We start from the raw sequence: 23648 nt of genomic DNA, 5'->3' as shown, positions 1-23648 counted from the left end.
ATTCTAAAGTGTGATTTTTCACATGCTATTCCCAAAACCCTTAGCAAATAAATTTCTGAAGAATTCTTCAGAAGCTCAAAGTTATGAACATGAAGTCTCCATGTACTTTTCTCTGGCCCTTAATTGCACGATCGAAAGAATATTTTGTCCACGGTGCATAAAAGTAAATGGACCAGTCCTGGAGGCTTGCATGATTTGGAAATGCCATATCCATTGGGTGGGTAACTGTGTCGGCCTGGCTCGGAGACAAAGGACAACGGATCCAAATGATCAGATAAACTAGGGTTTCAAAAACCACTCGAAATCCTTCATCTAAGAGCTCTAGAGTTGAAGTTGAGTTCATATCCTTCAGTACTATCCCAACCCTTTATTTTATTCAATAAGACGCTGTTGGGAAAAAAAATCTCACTGTCACATAGCTGCCTAGTGTTAGAACCCAAACCAGAACATAGTCTCTTGCTCTTAGTCTTTCTCACACATTATTTTGACACTGTCAGAGAATGACTGTTAATGGAGGGGGCTGGAGGAATTTAAGGCTATATTCTCCGTTGAACTAGTGTAAAACATTCTCTAAAACCATCCCAAGTATTTTCCCTGGATCCGTAACTGAATCAGTTATATTTGCCGAATAAATAAAATGTGATGTAGAAAAGTTTGTTTTTAATTTATGTGTATGTATTCTTGCCTACATTATCTGTCTGTGTGCCACATGTATGCCTGGTGCCCACAGGGATCAGAAGAGCATCAGGCCTATGGCAGCAAGCCAACCAGTAAGGTCTGCAGAGCTTGGGCTAGCAACCGAGACTAAGACCAAGACTGAGCCCCAGCCTGGTAGAGCAGCTGATTGGCAAGTGTGCCTACTATCCAGTGCTTCCTGGTCCCTAGTCTGCCCATCTCCTCTCTCCCCTGGGAAGATGTTTCTAGTGGGCCTAGTGAGAGACATTGCCTCAGACAAGAGCTCTGTCATCAGGTGTTCCAGCAGCTGAGTTGTACTGTGACTGATGCAGACCTCATTGCCCGGCACACCATTCAGCCAGGATATCATGCCCAACGGTGTATTGTAGAGGCCTTTGGCACCGATGGCTTGCTGGAGAATGGCAGCATTGGCCAGAAGGTCCTTGGAGACCTGATGATCTTCAACCAGCTACTCAACTCCATCACCCACCCAGAGATCGGCAAGGAAATGATGGAGGAGATCTATACATATCTTCTCCAAGGAACCACCATGTGATTCTGGACATTCCCCTCCTTTTTGAGACCAAGAAGCTGCTCAGGGACATGGAGGACTGTTGGGAGCCAACTTCTAGCAGAAAGCAGCTATTATTCTTTGCAGCCATCTCGAGCCATATACCCTGACAAGAGACTTGTTTTTCAACAGCCTACAAGAGCTGAGCACACTCTGATAAACATCTTGTTTATCCCACATAGCTTGTTTTGCTGTTTAGTGACCCCAGCTGCATGGTGCACATGGTAGAATATCTTCAGTTGTGTTCCCCTGCTTCTGCTTATAAATACCCAGGATTTTCTTGCAAAAGAGTCAATTGCAAGAGAGTCAATATAGTCTATGGAGATAGTAAAGGAGATTTGACTGCAGACCTTCTGGCTTGTTTCTATTCTTCCAGTCTCTTTCCCTTCTTCCCCCACCCTCTCTCTTGCTAGACCCTGACCCTCGGACCAGAGCAGCAAAGCAGTCCGGGACATTTTGGCCCCCCAAAGCTTGGGGCAGCTCAGGCTGAAACAGAGGACACAGTGGGGATATACTACAATGGAGACATACAGCTACTGTTTGGGTACATGAAGGACACCGTTGTGGTATACTCCAACCAAGACATACAACTGGCATGGAACAACCTAAACCAAGAAGACACAAAGGCAAGGATGAATGCCCCCTGAACGACAATGCCTACAAGACCAACCATGTTCTAGAGAACTTGGAACTTGCATGCCAGGCTGGAACACTCCATGGAGTACCTGCCACTGAGGCTCAGATTCCCAGTGGGCACTGCCAGCCTCCTCTGCTGCCTTTCCCTTTCCCTCTACCTTCACCCTAGCTGAGCAGACCAAGGCAGCAAGCCATAGCTTCCTTATCCTTGGAGACCTAAGCCAGGTCCCATGTCCTCAACACTACATTCACTCTGACACTGGGACTGGCCTCTGTGGTGGGCTAGCTCTGGCATGCATCTGGGACTCAGAGGGCAAAAAGAAGCCAACTATTAATATGTACTCCATTGTGCCCTCCTTCTCCTGGTACCACCTACAGAACAGTATCCACAATGAGAAGAAAAAAGCAGTTAACAGTCTCTGTAACCCTGCCTGTGGTTACCACTATGTGGAGACAGTGTCTTGGCCATGAGCCTTCTCAGAGCACCTACCCCATCATGGCTACAGCCTCTCTAATGGACCACACAAATCCTTCTAGACTGAAGGGCTTCTCCTTCAATCGGCGCTATCTCCTGGGTTGAAGCCTTTTGCCAGGATGCAGTGTAGATCCTCTCTGGAGGATGCTGTGGCTAGGCTGTGGCTAGGCTGGGCCAGGGCTCTCAGAGAGATGCATCTTCTAAAGGGACTTTACTCCCATTTGCCACTATCTTCCACTACTGTCTGAGCTCTGTGCTCTTGGTATTGCCTGGGCCCTATGCTATCTTACTTCTGTGCCTTCCCCTAGACACTCCCTGCCCTGCAGTACGAATCTCTGCGGCCCCATGTCAGGCACCAGCAGTCCCAGGATGAGTCAGGTGCTCTAAATATCACCCTTCTATAGTTCGTCATAATCCAAGGTAGAACAAAACAAGACACTAATTTCTCCTAGACTGTACACCTTTAGGTAGCAGGGCTGACTAGTCTCTGTGCCCTAGTGTACAACGGTCTGCTCTCCACTGGTGCTCAGTAAATTAAACTGGACTTAAAACAAAAGATAGAGCCGGGCGGTGGTGGCGCACGCCTTTAATCCCAGCACTTGGGAGGCAGAGGCAGGCGGATTTCTGAGTTTGAGGCCAGCCTGGTCTACAGAGTGAGTTCCAGGACAGCCAGGGCTACACAGAGAAACCCTGTCTCAAAAAACAAAACAAAACAAAACACAAAAAACAAAAAAACAAACAAAAAAAATAGAAAAAAATTTCAAGCTTAACAATAGAAAAGTTACTTTAATGCAGCATAAACAAAAAAAAAAGCAAACTACTCATGAGCCTAAGCAGAAATACATATTGCTTTGTCAGCGGCATTTTTCTTAAATAGAAGCAAATCTATGTCTTTTGCAAGTGCTTAATTGTCTGTGACAAATATGGCTTTAAAATAATAAGGAAGATATGTTTCCTTCATGTAATAGTTTCAACTTCATAACCGTGTTCTAAAGCTATTCATCACAAAGATGTAGTCTTCAAATGGAAGGAAACGGGGAAGATGCTCAAAGGAGCTTGCCCATACCTAGGTGGCTCTCTGCTTACTCTCCTTTACTCAGATGCTGTTCGCACTATTCACTTTTGCCTTTAAAGACGAGGCAGGAGGGAAATGTGTGTGTTCTATGTCGTGTAAGTCAATAGTTAACTTTTTCCAATTAGGCCACCGTAGTCACGTGCCCTTTAATCATGGCCATGCTACAGAAGACTCCTGTTTGTTTAAATTGCGGTGCAGTGTGTATCCTAGCACTGAGGGTGAAGTCTGAAGCATTTGAAAGTTGACCATCTCCGCGATGCTAAGTTTATCAGTGGCAGCACGCTGACTGCTTGGATGGCTCCCCGTTGTGACAGAGACCACAGTAATGGTGGTATAGACTCAATGGCTCTCACAAAGCAGGTGCGTCTGTGAGGGCAGACTCCCTGACAAAGGTGGACGAAGCAATGTTTCCTCAGAGCATTGGTCATTTGTCCTGAAAGTTGTGCTGACAGGGTGAAAGCATTACCCTTCCTGAAGACTATAAAGCCAGTACATAAAACTGGAAGTCTTTTTAAAGGTTTCCTGGACTGACAGCTACATTCAGGAATACTTGAAGGCACATTTCTGCTTAGACTAAGCCAACAGAATTAGATAAGTTATACTACTGACTTGTGTTTTTATGCACTAGCATGATTTTGATATGGCTACATATATTTTGACTTAAATTAATTCGGGATAAGTAGCACGTGAGACATGATTTGTGGCTATGGGTGGGTAGCTCAATGATATATATTTGCATAGCACCATCTATACACAAAAGTGCTAATATTCTATATTAATCAGAAAAGTGAAAAATAAGAGAAATACCTTTTTTACCCAAATGACTAAGGAAAAAGATCCGATTTGGCAATTAAAGATATTTATGCAAGAATCTTAGTATCACAGGAGTCTGTCGGTAGGAGAAAATTGAAGGATTTCGTGCATGCTGTTCTGTGGAGTCCTCTTCAGTTCCTGAAAGATATATGTACAGTCTGTTTCCTAGACTCAGAAGACTGTAAAGAAAGCGGTTTGGTGTGCCAAACTTGTTTCTGAGATTTCTAGCCTAGAGCCATATCAGCTTTATCTATAATGATTAAATATTTCATAAATAATGGAATTAAGAATATATATGAACTTTTAAAACCAGAGAAATAATAGTAAAAGGCTGGGAAGTACTATGCATGTAGTTGTCAACCTAATAGTGTGTGGAGTTATCTAAGGCTTGCTCTTATTTATTTATTTATTTATTTACTTACTTACGTATTTATTTATTTAATGCATATGAGTACACTGTGGCTGTCTTCAGACACACACCAGGAGAGGGCATCAGATCCCATTACAGATGGTTGTGAGCCACCATGTGGTTGCTAGGAATTGAACTCAGGACTCCTGGAAAAGCAGTCAGTGCTCTCAACTTCTGAGCCACCTCTCCAGCCCCCAAGGCTTGCTTTTCTTAATTGTTTCTCTTACTACCTGCACTTGGGAAAGAATGTTGAATTCATCTGCTCCAATACGCTTGTAAAGTATAAGAGCATTGATTCACAGATACATTTGGCCTTTCTCTCACCAACTAAATGTGCTTTCATCTATTAAACACCAAGTAAGTTCCAGCCATTCTGGATCCACAGGTGACCGCCAAGACCTGAGCCATCCAGAATCTTGTAGGCGGAGGATGGACACAGGGGCTTACACCTTACTGAGACCCATCACAGGGAACCATGGGAATACAAGGGCTCAGAATCCCCCCTGGTCACTCTAACTCCATTATGTAAGCCCTAAGACTTTGATTTCCAAGTGGCTCATTTCCAAGCAGAATGGCATACATGCAACTGTTTCCGTCTGTAACGCAGTCCTGCCATGAAAGGTCTCTATGAATGGCCCCTACTTAATGCCTCTCTCTTTCCAAACTCTACAGACTGACTCAATGTTTTGATGTAGGTCAGTCTATCTTAACTGCTTTCAAACACAAAGCAATGTGGTTCAAGACACTCAGCTTCTTCCTTTCTTTTGTTCAGGAACTCATAGAAGAAAATCTAACGTGAGTGTGTGCTTGCTGCCCTGTCCCTATGGTGCTGCCTTGTCCCTATGGTGCTGCACTGTCCCCATGGTGCTGCCCTGACCCTATGGTACTGCCCTGTCCCTATGGTGCTGCCCTGTCCCTATGGTGCATCACGAGCTCCTCAGGAAATTAGTAATTAGACTGGGAAAAAGAAAAATGGCAGATGTCAGAATAATATCAGGGAAAACTCAACTAAGACTCATTAAGTCATTCATTTCTCTACGTAAACTCTCAGAGCTTTTAATTAAGTAGTCTGTCTTGAATCTTCAAACGTTATGTTTTATGTCCCTTTGTTTTTAAATGGTGCAGCTCCTCACCTGAAGATCTGGAGAGAAAATCCCTTTCACATGCAAGTCTGAAGCAGCCAGTAATAATTTTCCATCCTAAGCAAACTGTCTTGAGTTATGTTTGATCAACTATCACTTATGTACCATGATCAATATTTTGTTCTAGAACTTTATCCCTTATAATATTTAATTTCCAACTACAAAAATACAGAAAAGGAATCATTTTATTATTATTCACAGAGTCTTTAGAAAAAATTGCATATTTTGCATGGCTGCAGCTACCACATGTGGCTTTGTATATGTGAATAATTTAATATTATTTCATACAATTTTTCTAAGTTGCTCTGCAGTCTTTATAGTGATCATTTTAAATGAAGCAGCAATTTCTAGTCAGCAAATTACTTCACAATGTTCTTAATGAGTCAGGATGCTCCCATTTACCGCCCACTCTACAAACTCTAAGGGGTGTCTGAAGTTTGTTAAATTGTCGCTATGTTCAAACAGATACCTCAAAGATTCATTCTCCTTTGAAACTCACTGTTGTAAAGTTCTTTTATATAACTCGCTAAAAATTGCTCCTCAAAATATCCCAAAAACCTTTGAGATTCCGACAAGTGGTTCTTTGACAAACACTGTTGTGGATTTCTGACCAAGATCTTTGAAGAGGCCTCTTTAGCTCTCTATTGAATGGGAGAGGGCCCCGACGGGCAGACTGTGTACCCACAGGGGTCACATGTACATGGGTTTTCATAAGTAGGTCACCGAGTTTAGGTGAGATGTAATTTCATTAATAGCATGGCCACCAATGCTTTTGGTAGTTTGACAGAAATATATCTGTAACATGTATGATATTTCCCACCTGACAGGTAACTGACTTTTGTTAAAGAGCAAAGAACTAAATTTTGCAACTTTTTGTTTCTAACCAGAAGATTTTATTCAGCAATTACAACAGAAAATAAATTAATTGATGAATCCACTTATCTCTGAGTATTGTACAGTTGTCCCTCCCACCCTCCTTAAGGACACATTCCAATATGCCAACAGATACCTGAAGCCAGAGAGTCTCCCACTGTGCATATGTTTTTCTCCTTTGAATATTACCTAAGGTAAAACTTAATTTGTTTATTAGACACAAAATAGACATATAACAATAATTACAAAATATTTACAACAGCATACAGTACTCGAATTTATTTAAAACTTATAAATTCTTAAGATTTCTTTTTATTTATGTACCTATGTGTGATTGTGTGTACATGTCCTTTAGATCAGGAGAGGGTATTAGATGCCCACCCTCGGCAAGTTACAGGCAATTGTGAACAGCCCAACATGGGCACTCTGACCTAACTTAAGCTCTCTGGAAAAAAAAACAGCCAATACTTTTAATTGCTGAGCCGTCTCACCAGCCCCACTTAGGATTATTTTTCTGGAATGTTCTAGTCAATATGTTTGGACCACAGGTGCCTGCAGATGACTGAGAACAAGAAAAATTAAGGTAACTGAGAAGGACACTGTTGTGACACCTCAGTCACACAGATATTGAATGTCTGTCCAGGTTTAGTCACAGAGTGATACATTACACAAATACTCATTCAAAGCCTTTCGTTTTCCCTGAGTCTACCACTAAGGACACTTTGTTTTTCTTTTCTTTTCTTTCTTTTTTTTTTTCAGATAAAAAAAATAAATCACCACCAACTAAAAGTCTTTTTTCATTCTAGTCTGAGGAGTAAAACAAGAAATAGTATAACATTGGTTTGAGTTAGAAGGCAGTGCATGCTGCTGAGGAAAGACTGGCTTGGAGCAAACCAATCAGAGAGAGGGGGTATGAAGGGAGAGCAGCACATTTAAACAGGACCTCTCAGGAGCACCCTGTCGAGAAGATGACAAGTGAGGACAGCTCTGCCATAAGCGAGAGAAAAATACATATCAATAGTGGGCTGGATGACAAGTACTAAGAACTCAGCATTAGCAATTCTCTCGACTGCTAGAAAGAATGCTAACATTTGTTCAGTGATAACTAAGTCACTGAAAACAGGTTAACATCATGTGAAGAATAGGACGGTACACTGGCGATAGGAATATAAGTTACTGTTGCCGTTATCAAAAACACAAACAGAGAATGACTATACTCTCCAATGATCTGACCACAGGACAAGTAACAAAAAGAATTTATGTCACTATTTCCAAGAAGTATCTTCACTTTCATATTAATTGCAACACAATAACCAAGGCATGGAATTGAACAAAGTATCCATTAATAAATGCACTAGAAAAATATAATCTATTTCTCTCTCTCTCTCTCTCTCTCTCTCTCTCTCTCTCTCTCTCATGCACACAGAGAGAGAGAGAGAAAGAGAGAGAGAATGGTGGGATAGAGAGAGAAGTGGAGGAGAGAGAGAAAAGTGGGAGGGAGAGACAGCGCATTCAGGAAAGGGAGGGAGAGATAGATATTGTTCAGATTTCTAAGAGAAAAATTTATATATGACATTGAAAAACCTGAAAAAAATTGTACTGTGTGAAATACTAAAGCTGCTTTAGAAAGGTAAATCCCATAACATGGGGAATTCGGGAGATGTTGATCAAAGGATACAAACCACAAACAGAAGGAATAAGTTCAAGAAATTCGTTTTATAACACAGTAACTTGAAAAATATTAAGAAAGACAATGAGACAGCGAGAGAAGAAAGGTTAAATAGTATTTAAAACATTGAGTTAGATACATTAAAGAAAACTCTCCAATACAAAGGCTTACAAAATGCTAGAGGGGTGAGGTAGGAGTGGGTGGTGGGTGGAAGAGCACCCTCTTAGAGGCAAAGGGGAGGGGGAATGGGATGGAAGATTTGCAGAGGGGAGACATGGAAGGGGGAGAACATTTAAAATGTAAATAAATAAAATAACCAATTAATTTAAAAAAACGCTTACCAAAAGGGATTCATTCTCGAAATATTGAACTTCAGCAATCTGGAAAATCCAATCTTGCCAACAGCTCATTCCAGAAACCAATGTGTAGTGAAACAGTGACATGCACCGTGACAATGCATACCGCAGGTGACACTTTCCAAGAGAGTCGCACTATTGGTCACATGCAATGTTGGGTTTGGTACGTTCCGTTATCTCATCATTTGCTTCCATATTTCCTCTTAATGGTTTTGCACAGAGACACAACTAATAGTTACAGATATCTGGCCTGAGGAGATGGCTCTATCAGTAAAGTAACTTGCTGTACAAGGATGAGGATGAGTGTTAAGATCCCCAGAGCCCAGGCTAAAATCTAGGCCTGTAGAGTCAAGGCTGTAAACCTAGCACTCTGAGGGTTGGAACCAAGAAAGAAAGATCCCCGCGGTTGCTGGCAAGTCTCTCTGTGATCAGTGAGCTCATAGTTCAGAGACAGATCCTGTCTCAAAACATTGAGATTGAGATCTCAGTTGGAGATGCAATTGAGGAAGACACCCAGCATTACATGCAAGTGCATTCATACAACACATATACATCTATGCGCCACTGCATAAATAAATACTAAAAATGTACTTTTTACATTTCTACACACTCACGCATGCACGAGACTATACACTATTTATTTATATAGTATGTGATCTAAAAATTTGTTTGACCATATACCATCTTTGATTACTGGCAGTCTGTTGGTAAAATGAGGAGTCATGAGGTTTTAGACCCTCCATAGCAATTTGACGTTTATTTCTAGTGTTTTTTATGCTGCCACTCACAGTTTTCTAGAAAAGAAACTCATTTTTTTCCACTCTGAAATATTTTACCCATTATATTTTCATTGAAGTAGATAGACTGCCTTGACTGGCTTACAGAGGGCCATTTGGGGAAGATACTTCCATCTCACGCTATTTAACCAAAGCCATATTGAAGGTACCACAGGAGAATGTTTTTTTTTTAAATGTATAGTTCCAAGAGGGAGAAAGCAGATTCCAGGTCATCTATTACTCAAGGTCTCCTGGCTCTGCTGAGCTTGAAGGCAAACCACTGGAGTCTGCGTCATCCGGGGGTTGTTGTCTTACATTTTACAATCGCTAGGTTTTTGCATCCATGAAACTCTAAGTTGCACTCATATAAGTTTTATTTTTATGCGGCAATTGAATCTTATTATCATAACTTTATAGAACGTTCTCCTACAAAGAAGAGTCAGTGAGGGAACTTAGTGCTTTGGTGCAGTCCACACTCTGGACAGGTGAGTGAGTTCTTCATATCATTTCCTCTCACTGCAGTCTATTCTAATTCCTTTTATAAATGCTGGATCTGAAGCTCTGAAAACATTGTATGATTGATCATATACATGCTGGTTTATGGCACAGACCTTCAAAAGTACATTTTCCAAAGAAGAATGCTGACGCCCATTGTCTACCTCCAAATATTTTTCTTTACTTTTAAAATGTATTTAATTAACTCTTGGAGAATTTTCTACACTGCATTTTGATTATGCCCACCACCCACTCCTCACAGATGCACACTCCTTTCCCTACGCCTTCCCAAATTCACATCCTCTTTGTTCTTAGTAACCCACTTCATCTTGTGTTACTCATGTACTATAGTTTTACAGTTATCCACTAGAGCAGTCAGCCTAGCAAGGGACACCCCCTTAGAGAAAACTGACACTTCCTCCCAGTAAAGCCAGCATCTGCCAGTAACTCCTCAGTTATGGGTGGGGGCTCGTGAGCCCCTCCACCTCAATGCTGTAGTTTTTACTGGTTTGATCTTGTTCAGTTCTTCTACCACTGTCATGGTTCATGAATAGGTTGTATTCAGAATATACTGTCTATGTGCAGTCTTTCTTCACTTCTGGCTATTATCTTCTAGCCTTGGAGGAGGATGCGTACAGATGTCCCATTTGTGGACACTGCACTGACATTTTATCCTTTCTCTTTGATCATCTGGATTTTTTTTTCTGTATTAACCAACTGTCCACTGCACAAACAACTTTCTCAGTAAGGTCTGAGATGTTGCAGCCCGTACTGCCCGGCTTGGTGGCCACTGTGTTGCAGATCGCTCTGCCCCATGCTTGGGTGCCAAAATGTCCTGGCCCGAGCTGCCACTTTGGTCTGCAGGTCAGGGTCTAGCAAGAGAGAGAGTGGGGATAAAGGGGAAGAGACTCAAAGAATGGAGGCAAGACAGGGTGTGTGATCAAGTCCCATTTCTTTCCTTTATTGAAGGGAAATCTGGGGTATTTATAGGTTTTTGTCACGTGCCTTGTAGGTGCGTGTATACCACGTGCCTTGCAGGTGTAGATACAACGTGCGCCTTACAGGCATGTATAGCATGGATAGCACGTGCACCATGTGCCTTGCAGGCGTGGATACCACGTGTGCCTTACAGGCGTGTATGGTGTGGCTCGTACACCTCATGCCTTGCAGGCGTGGATACCACGTGCACCTTGCAGCTGTGGGCACTAAACAGCAAAACAAGCTATGTGGGATAAACAAGATGTTTATCAGAGTGTGCTCAGCTGTTATAAGCTGTTGACAGGGTATATGGCTCAAGATGGTTGCAAAGCTGATAGCCGCTTTCTGTTACAAGTCGGCTCCCAACACTGAGAGCTGTACTAATGTATAGTAGAGATATACATTTAGAGGGAAGTTTAATACTGTGTCCATTTTAACTAAAGATTTTACCACATTAGTTAATATGGCCAGATCTTAGTATTTGTAGCAGATTGGTTTTAGGACCCAAAGAGAGAGGAAAGTCTGTGGATGCTCTTCTCTTCTTGTGTGATGCACCATAGCATTTGCTTTCGGTCTACATCAGTGTCCAAAATCACCTCTAGATTATTTATAATAATATGCAGTATAAATGCTGTATGAACTGGAATTGTATTGGGTGGTACAATATAGGGAACAGCAAGAAAAATTCTTCATGCCTGTGCAGATTCAAATTTTCTAAACATTTTATTCTGTGAGTGGCTTGTTCACAACCGTGAAATCTGTAAATATGATGGATTAAAATCAAAGCCCTGAAGAATGCTATGTTATCGTGGAGCTGGGGTGATGTGAGATCCAAAAAAAAACTCTCTTTTCTGCACTTGTGGAGATAGATGGATTATTCAGGATAAGTCTCATTGCAAGGCTAAAACAAAATTCCACCCATGCATTCATATCTTAATGGCAGTGGGTACCCAGAATTTGGAAAGTAACAAAACTCTCAGGCTGATTCAAAAACCAAAGGCCAACTTTCAGTCTGTGGTTCTAAACGTATTATGACTAACATTAAATGGATTTTGATGTCTTCTTTCTGGCAGTTTCTCCGTTCAGCTGACCCAAGAGCAGGAAGTCTCTGTGTGGCGAGAAAACCATAAAGAGGAAAGTGGGCTCTGCTGAGGGGTAGCTGTCTAATGGTGTGACAACCTCCTCATCCTGAGAACCAGAACGAATTGTTCTGACTCAGAGCTCTGTCTCCTGAATGACTGTTGACTAGAAAATTCTTATTCCCTTGTCTGTTCCCTCCCGGTATGTTTTTGACCTTACAGTAACACCTAACCTCCAAGTATTTCTTAGCAGTGTGTTCTGAGGTCTTAGTGTTCTGCCCTGAATTTTTAAACAGGATGGATTGAGTACTCACTGAATAGTTAAGAGGGAGCAGAAGACAGGAAGCTCCTTATATTCTTGACATAGCTCTTCTTGATTTCTGTCTTCAGAATGAATGTGTAGCTCAAAGAAGAGATGTTTGTTGATGTTCTTGGCCCCATAATTGACCTCTAACATGGTTTCTCTACTACATCTTGAACTGCAATCAACTCAGTCTAACTAGCACGAGAACGCATCTACATGTGTGAGCATGTCTACATGTGTGAGCATGTCTACATGTGTGAGCATGTCTACATGTGTGAGCATGTCTACATGTGTGAGCATGTCTACATGTGTGAATGGCAGAGATCAGAGCATTCATCTTAACAGCCTCTTCACTGTGTGTGAAGGGAGGCACCTCAGCAGCCCCCAGAACCCGCCAGCATGTGCTCACGTCAAGCTATTGTGACCATAAAGCCCGGGAAGAGCGAGCAATATTTTGACATTTGGATTCAATTCCCTGAAGTAAAGCCAGATTCTGATTTAATTACCCTATGACTACCTGTGTTTGGCAGTTTAAGAGATGAGACAGCTCTTATTATAGCAAGAAATTGTTTCAAATTAAAGTAACCACTTTCTAAAAATACTTCCGATAGATTTACTTGGCATTTTTAAATGTCAGTTTGAAGAATCCCTTGGTGGTCATGTAAAATATTCAAGAAATGTCACATACATATATGGCTTGAATTATTTTCAAAATGTTGTCATTATCAACAGGAAACAGAACTCAGAAAACATCAGCCTGAGGAGGTAGAGATTCAGTCCAACTGTGGTACATGCTTGCAATCCCAGCACTTGGTAGGTAGAGGTAGGAGACCAGGGGTTCAAGGTCATCCTCATCTGGAGACTGTCTGATTTAAAAAGAGGAATACTTGGATGGAGTAGGAGTGTCACGCAAAACTTCAACCTTCTTGGGTTTTGTTGTTGTTGTTTTGTTTTGTTGTTTATCTGATCAAAATGAGAATGGTGTGAACTAAGAATAGAGTAGCATAGTCTTTGTCTTCAGATCACAGAGGTACAATACTCAGTTGTGTCACCTCAGCCTGTCACTCTTCCATGACAAACCACCATTACCATTAGTTAAATGGTTGTACTGGCAACTCTAATCTCACAGAGTCTTTGCATATATCATATGACACATATATGAAGCAAGGCTCACGCACTGACCTCGGACGGGGTCTTTCTTGTCGTGTGCTCAGTAAGGCTTTGTGATTGTCAAGCTCCTGTCTTTGTCTTGTTTCTGACTAAAGCCCTTGAATATAGATCAGCTGGTCACTTAGTGTACAGGAAGCTCTTACGGTAGGCACCATTTGTCTCAGCCAACCTAAAAGATGTAGTTTGACCGATGCACCACCCATATGTGTCTGTACTTTTTGTCTACAAAAAGAAATTGAAAATAATAAGAAAAAGTCTAAGTTTGGAATACTACATTCCGATTTGGGCCAGTCCTGCATCCCCTAGAGAGTTCTGAGAGACTTCCAACTCATACTAAGAAAGTGTGTGATTGAACCAGTTACGCCCACAGCCGTGTAGTTTTCAAAACCTTTTGTGATTCTCAGGTCTTTAGGAACATGTTTGATTCTAGAAAGACCAATTGAAAATGAAAAGGGAAAATTTTTAATAAAGAGGGATTGTTTTCCCAGAGAAAAATAATCTTATTGATTTATTTGTGCCTGTCTCCTTCAAAACATCTTTTGAATTAATTTCTGACAAGGGAGACATTGAAAATAAAGTTACCCTTGAAATTAAAAATTAGTTCCAAAGAATAGAATAATACAATATGCTCCTTGAATATCTGGTTCCATGTCAAATAGGGGTATAAGTGTCCTAAACACCACAGGAGGAAGTAAAGGTATATGGGCTTCAGGAAAACCCAAGGTTGCCCAGTATTAAAGGATTTTGACAAAGAAAAGATGTTCCATATGGCTTGTATTCTGAAAGAAAATGAAGGAAAGAAGAAAGGGGGCATAGGAGAGTTTGCTCTTTCTTCTATTTGTCTCTACTTCTGTGACTAGGTTGGTCATAGAAAGAAAAGCCCACATAAGTCAGAAGCAAACATGAAGATGTACTCAGAGCTCCTGGAAATCAGGAAAGTATTCATCAAAGCATCAGCACAGTGCCATCTATATATTATTTCCAATTTGTCAAAAAAATAAAAATAAAAAACCTTAAAGCACCAATAGCAAGTGCTGGTGAAAAGACCAAGATATGGAGACCCTGGGGTGAGCTTTCACATAGCTGGAAAATATTCCTCCCAGATCTATGGCATTAAATATGTGGACTCAATAGTCTAACCATTCTATTGTTGTGGATTGCCCTGGTGTCATTTGTATTTTGATGCTAATTTTGTTTCCTCAAGAGGGGCTGCCCCTTGAGGAGTGGATCACCTACTCAGGTGATTTCATGTGAACTTTCTCCCCATTTTAACTGGTCAAATAAAGGCTAGAGTCTGTGATTAGGAAGTGGAAGGGGAAGGTGGGGCTGGAAGTTTTCCAGAGGGGAGAGAGAAAGGAGGAGAGGAAGATGAGGTAGAAGGAAGATGGAGAATAACCACGTGGCCTGGAGAAGCCACAAGTAGCAAGGCATCTTATAGCTGGAGAATAGAGTAGTGTAGTGGTAGATCTGCCCAACCTAGGCATGCAGTTCATCAATGTTATAATGGAGTTGTGTGTTATTTTCACGGGATTATTGGGGTTGGAGATTTTACTGCAAGATTCTACTACTGCTGCTGTCTCCCTTAAAACACTATGGGTACAAAAGAAAATGTGTGCTGCTTTGCAGCAAGGCTGCTAGAGTCAGCAGGTTTGCCAGTGTGTAACGAGCATATCATGTGATGGAGTAGAAGACGCAGTAGCTTAGGGGCATGTTAAACATTACGTGCAGAACTTCAAAAATAGTATAGAAAATGTTGTAAGCAGAAATACATATAAGCAAACTCCATGACATTTCAAAGGCATGTATGTTTGTGTGCAGAAGGTAGACATCAAGACATATTTTAAATGTAGTAGAAAAGCAAACATGGTGGGAAAGAGATGTGGAAAATGAGACAGAAAGTAAAAGAAAAAAAGTTAAAGTAACCTAAACTTAACAGGATCATTCCATGAATTGACAGTGACACAATGCTATAAACTCGGGTCTTTGGTCATTTTAAATTTGCTTGTTTGAGGAGTACATTTTAAATTTTTTAAAATATTTAACAGTTGAGGCAAAATCAGGTTAAAACACAAGCATAACATAGTAAAAAGAGAGTTTTCTTGAAAGCTGATCTTGAGTCCCATATTTTTGTTTTGTTTTGTTTTGTTTTGTTTTAAAGGTTAGTACCAATCACTTAGAGAAGGTAAAATTTTAAAAAACTTGTTTTGGTCACAGCAGTTGAAGAACAGAATGACCAGAAGTTCGTTTCAGGGATTTCTTCTAGTCCCTACCATCTAATAAGTATTGGATAAAAATCTGTAGTAATATAATAACTAGAAACCAAAGTCTTCCTCTGGGAGATAAGTGTTAAGCCAAACCTAAGAACATGTAGCTGCTGCCCTTGCTCAGTAGAAGCTAACTGGTATACCAGTTGGTCTTGAACCTAGCAAGCTGGTGCTACTGCCACTGGAGGCCAGGGCAGTTTTTTGCCTTGACTTATAGGCATTGAATCTTCTAGAAAATGAACATAGATATGAAGACTCTTTTAACTGAAGATAGAATAAGACTAAGGCTTAACCAAGCACTTATTTTATTTATGGTTGCATGAAAACAATGTTTTTATTTTGAAACTTGATCATTCTTTCATTGAAAGGAGGGTCCAGGTTGCTAGTAATAGTTGTGAGGTGGTAAAAATGGACTATGGGGGGGGGGGGGGGGGAGTCACCAGTGCCAGGCACAGCACTCACTTTCAACCCCAAACCAAAGACGTTCATTCTTCTTTTATGCTAGCTACTGATAAACATGATTAATTGTGTATTATTAAACTTCCCGTTACTATTTAAAATTATTTAGATATTTTGTGATGTCTCTCAGCGTTGAGTCATGCATGAGGCGAGTCTCCAGGCAAAATTTAGCACTCTTTCTCTCTCCACTGTGAGAAGTGGGAAATAGACATCCATTGAGCCCCTGCCTCCCGTCACCTTAATGACACCCTATTTAGGAATATTTTAACAGGGAGCCATTGAAAGAGCTAATCTTATACAAAGGGTATATAATTTGCTGGTGGTAGAATTTCAAGCTTCCGGAGACATGTGAGTGTCTGTGTGTGATGAGTGTGTGGGTGTGTGCCTGTGTGTTTCTATCCTGTATTCCCTGGGGAAGGTATAGTCACTGATCTGGGTACCAGCTGATCCTGAATCATAACAGAAGCATCGTTTTTAATGACCTCATCATCTGAGAAACACATTTCCAAACTGATCTGATTACCCTAATCTAAAAGCACTCATGAGGTATCAGTATGTTCAAATTCATTAACTATCACATATTCATCCCATGTAAAAAAAAAAAAAAAGTATTCTCCCACAAAAACATTAAACACAGAGTCAAATGGACATGTCTGAAAAATACACCAATTCAGAATAATCAGTGAAGCGGGGCAGTGGTGGTGCACACCTTTAATTCCAGCACTTGGGAGGCAAGGGCAGGCAGATTTCTGAGTTTGAGGCCAGCTTGGCCTACAGAGTGAGTTCCAGGACAGCCAGGGCTACACAGAGCAACCCTGTCTCGGAAAAAAAAAAAATCAGTGAAAAAAGCTTTTCAAGACAAGATTTGTGGGCTGGTGAGATGGCTCAGCGGTTAAGAGCACCAACCTCCTGCTTTTCAGGAGGTCATGCATTCAAATCCCAGCAACCACATGGTGGCTCACAACCATCCATAATGAGATCTGATGCCCTCATATGGTGTCTGAAGACAGCTACAGTGTACTTTTGGCCTGAGTGAGTGGTGCCCGGAGCAAACAAGTGGAGACTGGAGCAAGCAGGCTGAAGCAAGAGAGAGACGGGAAGGAGGGGGTTTAAAAAAGACAAGACTTGCTCATTTGCACAACAACCACATCTTCTAAATACATTAAATATTAATCTGTGGCTTTAGTCAGATAAATCTTAAGTGATAGAAATTCTTACAAGCTAAGTGTTAGATAGAGCTACTGGGCAAAGGTGGCATATCTTTGGCATTACCATGCAAGCCCCAATTTTCTATGACCCCATCCACTGCAGGAATTTGTAACTTTGAAAAAAAGTCTTTGTGATTAAATTGCTTGCTATAAAATATTTCCAAATGCTTGGAGGAGGGGGAAAAGAAGGAAGAGGAGGACGAGGAGGACGAGGAGGACGAGGAGGACGAGGAGGACGAGGAGGAGCTGTATCCTTAGTTGAATAGAACAGACCATGCTTAGGTACAGCCTTCACACAAAACTTAGAAGATGATTTTTATAGCTCAAAGGCTTCTGGCAGGAAGAGTCCTTGATTTTGGAAAGATTTGATCAGTGTTCCTTTCCAGTTCTTTCCTGTTTCCTGCAAACTAAAAATTTCCTTTTTGAAGTTCCAAAGTTTTCCATCAAACTCAGATAGTAGAAGCAGTTCCCTTTGGCAGTGAGTAGGGGCAGTGCGTGTTCTGCCTCAGATCATAGCTCCTCTGGCTTCTTTCCTGCTATGTTTGCCCAAGGCTTAGTAGGCTCAGACTCTGAATAATTTTAATGACTAAACCAATTGTCAGCATGGGAAAGCAGATGTCACAGCTGGAGGCTGTGGACCGATTTGGATCACTATCATGTGGTACTTTCCTTTGACCTCATTTAAATCTGTTCTGATGACCTTTAAATCAGTTACTCTCATTATTCCGCCTCCATAATAAATACCTATTCGTTAGCTCAACAATTTCTTATTGGATGTCCTTTATGTTACATGCAATTTAGACAGAAAATGCTCTTCCTTTTTATACAGAAAATGCTCTTTTATGGTTCAGCTCGGCCAGTTTGAGTGAAGGCTGTTGGTATCCACCCGGTTGCCCCATCATGACTAAGTTCCTCATTCATCAGCCATTGGGATGGCAAGTGCCAGCTCTACCTTTGCTTATGACTCCATACAAGGATAAGCATTCTCTGCAGTGCAACCTCCACATTCCATGACTAGGTACCGACAGGAATACAGAGGGCCACCTTTTTTGCCTTAGTGTCCTTCACTCTAAACGATTATCCAGATAGAGAAAACAACACACTCCAGGGTTTACCACAGGTACGTTCCAGGGAAACTTCACAAATCTTCATATCACAAGCAAAGCTCTAGAGTGGCAACCCAAGACTCAAGTAAGCTTCTGGACTTCAACAGTCAGAAGTATTCCTTGGGGTTCCTGCAGTTACTACTGCAGTTGTCTCAACTAGCACCCTGAGAAGGAACTTGATTTGGTCACTAAAGGATCCAGTGCTTACCAGTCAGCAGGAATTTGAGCAACAACAAAAATATCTGGTATTTCCAAAAAACAAAACAAACAAACAAACAAAAATCCTCTACAATTTAACTTGGCTTTATGACTTAATTCTCTATGAGTGGCTACATTGTACCTACAAGGGCAACATCAGTGAGCTCTGCTGGTTTTTCATCTGTGAACTGATACATAGCAATTACTTCTTTTAAAAAGTAAGCCAAGTCCTTGCTGCTCCAGCAGAGTTTACGTGTGGTTCCTCCACTGGTAAGACTTTCTCATATCATATAAAGTAGCTTTAACCAAGTGTTTTACCCATTCACAGAGCAAACACTGATAACTGAAAGACCATTTCTCCCCCTTCAGGCTTCGTGTCTATAACACAAATGGACTAGTCCATTTAGACTTCGAGGGAAAGGGAAGGGCTCACCCCAACCCCAGAACTGTGGTTCTCAACTCTTGGAGAGTATTTATATCACAATCATAACTATCAAAATTTCAGTTATGAAATAGCAACAAAAATAATTTTATAATTGGGGTCATCACACATGAGAGTCTGTATTAAAGGGTCATATCATTAGAAAGTTGAAAACACTAACCTAGAAGAAAGTGGCAGAAAATGGGTGACTCAGCTACATTGACACTTGCCTTCCAGGCACTGGGCCCACAGCTGCCAGAGCAATGTCCCCATGCATGAGTAGTTCTAGATGTCAGGTTTTGTTTTGTTGGAATCTTCTTAATGAAAAGGAGAAAAAGATCTAGCACCTTTCCTCTGATGGAAATCTAAGGATTTACTTCCTTACTTTTGATTCAAAGTAATCATATTCATCCCCAAACTCCAGGGAAGATAATGTATCAAATCCTAGAACTTACTATTTTCTTTCTCAGTATTCAGTTCAGTTTATCAAACGTTTGTTGAACACCTTGTCCATACAAGACCTGTTTAACCCACTTGGGAATGCATCAATGAATAAAACAGACAGCCTTGCCTGAATTCCTGGCTATGGTCCACTGTCTTTCTGTGCGACCTTGGAGGAGAAAGGCTGAAAAGGAAACTGGTGATAGAAAACAGATTTCTAGATTTCTGTCTGGAAATGCCTTTGAATATTCTCTCCCATTCTCAACACCGTGTGGCTCGTTTATTTGCTTAGAATATATGGTTGTTTTTGTATGACTACTGAAATATGAGTTTTTGGCTTAAACAGACTGAAAAGAATCTCAGTTGAGATGAAGAGAAGCTGAAAGTGAAGGGGAATTGCATCGTGGGCAGCCATCCTGAGTCACCTGACTTGTTTGGGGAAATTATTCGAGTTAATCATTAATGTCTATTAAAAATGAAGGAATTATGAAAACCAGTGTAAATAAAATATCATGTTCTTTCTGCATTTACATAAGTGTATAAAATTAAAGGCTAAATATCTGACTACCGAGAAAAAAAATTGTTCAGTCACACTGGAGAGGGCCTATAAGATGAAAAGACTCTGTCAGTACTTTAACTACCAGGACACTTAAACCTACCAATGGGAAAGTTCATTATTCTTCAGTCTTAATGTTATAAAATGGATTAGTTTTTTTTTTCTTAAGCCAAAGTGGCTTTTGTTTTTACATGGGAGACTTAAAATGTTGACAAATATCCAAAAGTGTTTACATTTATTTATATTTCCCATTTCATTCTACCAGTTTTAAATGGCTGATAAGATTCCTGACTTGAAGAGGTGACAGAGAGTTCAAGATATTAAAAATTGGTGTCATTTATGACAACTTTTGTGTCAGTGAATATGATTACTAACCTTAAGTTAGAGTCAAAGGAAAACTTTGTCATATTTACCCTGAAAGTGTAACATTCTTCAGTAAAGCAAAGACTCTCCTGATGCCAAGGTTTGACAAGAACTTCTTCTCCTTATCATATTTTATCATATGAGAGTTTGTTTATGACATTACAGCAAAAATATAGAGTGAGATGTCACAGGGTGATTGTGGTGATCAGGTCCAGCTCAAGGAAACCTAGCTGCTGACTTCATTAGAAACTGTGTGGCCACTCTACACAGCTGGCTGACTTCCTGAGTTAACTTGGTGGTTGTGGTCCTAAAGCTATCGTTGCTCTGTACCTCAATGCAGGGGGTGCTAAAAAATCATGGAACTCTATTCTGTTTAGAGCAAACTGGACTCAGATCCACTTCACAAATGCTGTTAGTCTTTGGTATATGCTGAATGCCGATGACAAAAACTGAACTCATCAGAGACTGTGTCCTCCAGAGGTCACAGAACACTCATCCTCTGACCTACACATCCACTCTTCTGTGTACATTGAGATATATATATATATATATATATATATATATATATATATATATATATATATTCACTTTACATCCTGCTCACTGACTCCCTCCCACAATCCTTCCCCACCCCCCCACCCCCATCCACTTCTCCTCTAGGTATCCCCCGACCCTGGCACTTCAAGTCTCTGTAAGGTTAGGTACTTCCTGTCTCACTGAGGTCTGACAAGAAAGCCCAGCTAGAAGAACATATCCCATATACAGGCAACAGCTTCTGGGATAGCCCTCCCCCTCCGCCCAGCTCCAGTTGTTCAGGACCCATATGAAGAGCAAATTGCACATCTGCTACACATGTGCAGGAAGGCCTAGCTAAATACATATTTTTAAGAGGAGACTTGAGAACTTTCCGACCATAAAGGGTGAAAGTCAGGAGTGCACTGAGCTGTTTCTGTCAAGAACTTCCAGTGCATGCAAACAGCCAACAGTTCAGACAGGTCCTTGGGAGTCAGGGGCTGGAGTTCTGTGCTGCTGATTAAAGGCAAGGTGGGGTACACTGAAAATCAGAGTGCACATCAGCTGTTGCATTCTTAGAATGCCCAGGCAGGCACTTGAGACCTCCATGAACACGGAGAGGAGACAAATCACCACTGAAAAGCCAACCAAAGTCTTCCCAGGGTGTCTGCTCTCCCACACTGAGGATATGGGGTTGAGAAGATGACTAACCAGATCGGGGATATTCTAATGATTGTTTAAAAACTGCTTTCGTTTTTTATTATTTGCTAAGGAAAACAAATGACCCTAAAGAGTGGGCTGATAGACGATACATCTACAACACGCCCTGCACCTGGGGCTTCGGTATCACTCCAACAGAGGGGACATAAAGATTGTAAAAGTCAAAGGGATTTCGCTCTGAGATTGTGTCTCCTAGGAATGTCACAAGCTACACTCGTGATACCTCACCAATATGGCTGCCTAAACATGAGCTGAACAAGGATTACTGCATTCAATAAACGAGAGTGGGTGGGGGGAAAGCCTAGGAGGCCTTAACCTTAAATAAGAACTATAGAAACTAAGACATTCTATGAGAGTGGGAAAAACAGTCTTCCCCAGGTAACCAGTTGGTTATTCAATACTAAATATGCAGCCCTGAAAACAAACATTCGAGTAACATTATACAGACTAAGCAGGCTTTATCTGTGTATTTAGGAATTTATGCACAGTAAGTGTGTGTGTGCATGTGTAACACAAATTAATAAACAAAGGGGTATGGGTTGGGAAGGCGTGGAAGGAGAAATGGGGAGAAGAAATAATATAATTATATTATAATCTCAAAAAATAAAAACATAATAATTTTTTAAAAATGGGCCAAGCACCACAAACAAAAGGACAAGCAGGTCTCCGCCAAGCATAGCCAAGTGGGCAGTATCAATATTCATAATGTCTCCTGAACTGAAAATTATCATGTCAGTTTCAGAACAGAGATTATGTACGCCTTATATAATGCACTATAATATGAACAAGTGTCAGTTCACCTTACCAGCTTAGAACTCTAGAAACATGCTGTTTTTAAGTTTGGCTACAGAAAACTGTTCACATGTGACAATAAGTATCTTTGTTAAAGTTATCCTCACGTAACATTTAGCTTACGACCAAGACACTAACTGATAACTTTTAAAGAATTCTCCATACTTTGTTCTGTAGCATTGCTCTCTGAAATGTGCTGGGGATTTCATCCGGTGGCTCCAGTGTCTCCATGAGGGTAAACATCTGCTTGAAGTTAAAAAGAAAAGGCACGTGATCAAGACCTGAGGAGAAGAGAGGGTATTCAAAGTTTTCAACTGAGATGTATCTTCTCCACACCACAGAGAACTTTTCTGTCAGCTACCCAAGCTAACCAATCCAATGTCTGAGTCTTGGTCTTTAACAAGAATAAAGTTAAACACATGTGAAATGTTATGTACTCCTAAGATGGGTTCGGCCTACCTCAGTTAGAGCCCACTCCTTCACTTGTTAGCTGTGTGATCTTGAGAAGGTAACTGTATCATCTCCGCCTCAGTCTCTTTTTTCATTTGTTTGTTTCTTTCTGATTTTTCCTTTTTTTTAATTGAAAATAGATTCTCCCCTTATACAATACATACCCATTAGTTTCCTCTCCTTTCTCTCCGCTCTCCCCCATATCCACTTCCTCTCCATTTCCTCTTCAGAAAAGAGCATGCCTCCAGGAGACAACAGTCAAACAGGGCAAAACAAAATACATTAAGACAAGAAGACAGCCCTCATATCAAGTCGGGGCAAGGTAACCCAATCGAAGGACAAGAGTCCCAAGAGCAGGCAAAAGAGTCAAATACACCCATTCCCTCTGTTAGGAGTCGCACTAAAAACACCAAGCTAACAGGCATAGCATATGCCCAGAGAACCTGGTGCAGAACCCTGCAGACCCTGTGCTTGCTGCTTCAGTCTTTATGAACCCATGTGAGCCATGACTTAGACAGGAGGTTTAAGTAGGGGATAATTGCATACATGAGCATGCCTTGTGTTGGTCTGCTGTCTGTTGCTGTAACGAATACATGGATAACCAACTTTGAAAGAGGAAAGGTTTCTTTGGCTCACCATTTGGGAGGATTCAGGCTATGGT

At 41.0% G+C, this 23648-nt stretch overlaps 1 protein-coding gene and 1 pseudogene across 11 annotated transcripts in view; both read left to right on the top strand.

Moving 5' to 3' along the window:
• Positions 1-23648, top strand: part of Dlgap1 (DLG associated protein 1) — a 759724-nt gene that overhangs the window by 325765 nt on the left and 410311 nt on the right. The window lies entirely within an intron of this gene.
• On the top strand, positions 915-2761 carry LOC117693247 (dephospho-CoA kinase domain-containing protein pseudogene; annotated as a pseudogene).

Source organism: Arvicanthis niloticus, chromosome 21 (genome assembly GCF_011762505.2).
Source record: "Arvicanthis niloticus isolate mArvNil1 chromosome 21, mArvNil1.pat.X, whole genome shotgun sequence".
Taxonomy (NCBI): domain Eukaryota; kingdom Metazoa; phylum Chordata; class Mammalia; order Rodentia; family Muridae; genus Arvicanthis; species Arvicanthis niloticus.
Note: the sequence above shows the minus strand (reverse complement) of the source record. Positions and strands in the feature narration are given on the sequence as shown.